Here is a 3,825-nt window from a genome sequence, read left to right on the forward strand (position 1 = left end):
GGTTTAAACCCAGACCACCAATCCACATGCCTACATAGAACCAAGCTCTGTGCTATGCACCCAAGATACAGCAGTGAGCAAGAGACATGGAGCTTCATATAGCAGCCAGTCTAGGGGATGCTGACCACACTGCAACCATGACGACCATCAGTTGCATTGTAACACCTGATTTCCAACAGTGGCCCTGGATGAGGACTTATGGTATTGGTAATGTAGATAAATAAGAAAAAATAGTTGCTGTTAATTTGTACAAGTTACATTTGAAAAACTGACCAGTCAACATCGCTGTCTACCCTTGAACAATCTAAACAACTCTAGTGGTGTCACACAGTAACACATGGAGTAGTAGATGGTGTGTTACATTTCCTTAAAAGAAAATTCAAATTGGCTATTAGAGTTTTTGACCTCACATTGACCATGAGCAGACTGTGTCTTTTCAAACTCATTTCCAAAGTACTTGAATGAAGAATGACATTTTCCCCCTAGTGCAGACCTAGTCCCTAGAGTTATTTCTTACGGCTACAATGACTATTCTAAGGAAAGGAGAAAACAGAGACAGATGAATGTCTGATGGGAAATTTTTACACTTCAAGTTAGTCTTTTCTTTGTGAGGTTCCGTATGTTTGCTCAGTTGCAATTATCTGTGTCTTTCTTCTGTGGCTGGATTAATAACTCTTCAATTCAACCAAAGCATAGAATAGTATCACTAAAATGATTGTTCTTCTCCCAGCAGGATATTTAGGTTTTGACTGAGTAATCAAACTCTGTAAGAAATTTCACCAAGTTATTTATTATACCAAACAACAGGAACAGGAGATATGTTTTATTATATCATATATTACAACTAGCTAGAAGAGTAGACCACAGAAACTTTCTTAAACATGGAAGTCACACCTGCCCATGTTCCTAGGTATATAGTGATACATTTCTGTCCCCATTTCACAACCAGGTTTACCAGTTGACCATGCGAATAAGAAGCATATAAAGCAATAAGTACACTTGAGTGAAAGAATAAGCATTTTTAAAGTTCCAATTTTTCTACCGCGTCATTGCTGCCAGTTGTTGATCTATGGGTGGGGAGGGCAGTCTGTCCTTGTCATAATGCTTGGATTTATCATGTAAAAGTGGGCCTAGACAGCATAGTGAAGTGAATTCTATAGTTTCTGCAATTACAATCTCTCTTCCCCCTCATCAAGCTTCTAAGCAGACTACTCACAGATGTTCCCCTGCCTCATTTGAGATCCATTTCCATTTCCCACCCTTGGTGGAGCTGCTAATAAACAGTGAAATGGCCAAACCAAGGAGAGAAAAGAGAAGAACAAAGGCCAGAATCATCTACAAGCTGAATAACTTGTACTTGAAAAATAGTGATTTAACAGTAACCAAATGAGAGTATGTGCCTGATTTGTCTGTTCTCTTTCAAGATGTCATTTCAGGCCCCGGCTTTATCCTGCCTCACTGGCCATGCCACTGAAATCGAAAAGCCACATTAACTTGGTGAGCACTTCTTATTTGATATCCTTAATATCATATATTGCAGTGACTTTTTTTTACAGCATCTTTCACCTTCCTGCATGAGTGTTTTCCTTGGGTAGAGGCCTCTTGAAAGTACTTTCCATTTCATTCTCTCAGGATCTCTGCTCTCACTCTCGATGCATTAGTCACAGTTCCAAAGGGGAACAGGGTAAATAACTTCATAGTCAAAACTCAAACCTAAACAGATGGTTCCTTTATTCCAAGAAAATGCAAAGACTTGTAGATCTCCTGTGGTAATGGGATTTGACCTAAACATTAAAGGTTAAAAGAGTCAGCAGGCTGGGACTCAGGCCTGGGAGCCAGGCATCACGGGCTTTCTGCTCATTTCAACTCCAGGCCAATTGACTGTGTGGTCTTCCAGCCAAGCACTTACCCAGGATATGCTAAAATGACAAATGCCTGAGAAAACTGTAGGCAGGCTGACCCCATTCTCCAAGTGTGGACTTGAACTACCAAGTACATCAATCCACCAGAGGACTTGTTTAAAATGCAGATTCCTGAAACCCTGAAACTCACTGAGGAATTTTAAGCTCACTGAAGTATGAGGACCACTTCTAGATGCTTCCTACTCAAGGTGTGGTCCTGAGACCAGCAATATCAGCATCACTTAGAAGGTTGTAAAAGATACAGAATCTCAGGTCCTGCCCCAGACCTATGGAATCAGAACATGCATTTTAACAAGGTCCCCAACAATTCCTTAAAGTGTGAGAAACATTTTGCTAGCATGGTCTGGCCCCGTAACCTACTTCTCATTAGCTGGGAAGTGAGATGCAGCTGGGAAGAGCAATGCAACAGCGAGCTTCTTCTCAACCCTAATCTACATATCAGGATTCACTAAGGAGCTTTTCACAATACTGACGTCAAGGCCCTACTACAGGCTAATTTAATCCAACCTCCTGGATTAAGAGCTCATCTAATTCCAATGTGCAACCAGAATTGAGAACCACTGTTTTATTGTAGCAAAATTCAGAATCAAAGGTTAAAGCCCTAGTGGGACTGACCGCCCAGCCAAGTCCCACTCCCACAAAAAGCAATCTGGCCTTTGCTTAGGAACAAGGGATTCTTAAAATATTTGCCCTTTCCTAAGAAGAGGCAGCATCAGCCTTTTGAATGGCTACTCATTGTCCATGCTTCATAAAAATATGCTGGGCCTCCACTCCCCAGGAGCTCGAGGGCAGCGTTCCCATTTCTGTTCCCTTTGTTAACCAAGTACCAGCTCTGGGCTTCCTCAGGATGGGAAACGGCTCCTTCTGAGGCAGCGTTTCTCTTTGCTTTTTCTGCCCCTGGGATTTGTGATTCTGGACAAGGCATATGCCTTCTCACCATGTCATTTTCCTCATTTGCAGAGGGAAAACACAGTGTCCATTGATTCCTTTGGTTAAGCTGACTGCTGCCCCTGGCTCACATCCAGTGACTATTTCTCTTTGCAGCAATCCTCAGCTGGGGGCAAGCCAGGAGGGAGATGGCTGCCCACTTAAAGCACAAGCCCCGAGTGCTCTCTGCCCTGTGAGCTCTCTAGATGCCAGCTTGCTCAGCTGATTCACTTCAATGCAGGCAGGTCTATCAGAAAGCCTTGGAACAGGTTGGAGTACAGAAATGCCACCGGATTCCTTTGAAATGCATGTGTTTAGTGTAAGTCTGGGCCCCAGTAGATCCAGGTTCTAGGACTGTAAGCCTTTTTTTTTTCCACAGGAAATCCTCCTAATTGATCTGATAAACTTTCTGGGATGGAAAATAGAACTACAGCACAGGGAATGGTCACCTTCGTGTCTCTAATTGTTGATAATGTCTGTGCTTCTTTTTTAACATCTCCATATCACACGCTGTTGCAGTCATTCTTCTCCATTTCTCTTTACCCGCTACTACTAATAATATTAAATCCTTTGCTATGTGCTGAAGCATTTCACATTCGTATTATCACATTATTCTCACCATGATTTCAGGAGGTAGATGTGTTATCGTTATGCCCATTTCACAGATGCAAAACTGAGGTTTATGTAAGTTCAGTAACTTATTTATTTCTCCCAGGTTTCACAGAGTAAAAGTGACAGATACTACCTTCATCCAGATCTATATGATTCCAATGTATGTGACCATAAAGCAGGTCCTGTTCCTGTTTATAAAGGTTTCCTGCTCCTGCTCCCTCAGTGCTTCTTAGGGACAAGGTCTCCCACACTAAACCTTTCCACCTGGCTCTGCTTGTTTGGGACTTTGCCATAGTGCATGGTAGAGTCAAATGGATTCAGGACTAACACGAGGGTAAGGGAGTGGGGCAGGGAGTAGGGCAGA

Source organism: Saimiri boliviensis, chromosome 1 (genome assembly GCF_048565385.1).
Source record: "Saimiri boliviensis isolate mSaiBol1 chromosome 1, mSaiBol1.pri, whole genome shotgun sequence".
Taxonomy (NCBI): domain Eukaryota; kingdom Metazoa; phylum Chordata; class Mammalia; order Primates; family Cebidae; genus Saimiri; species Saimiri boliviensis.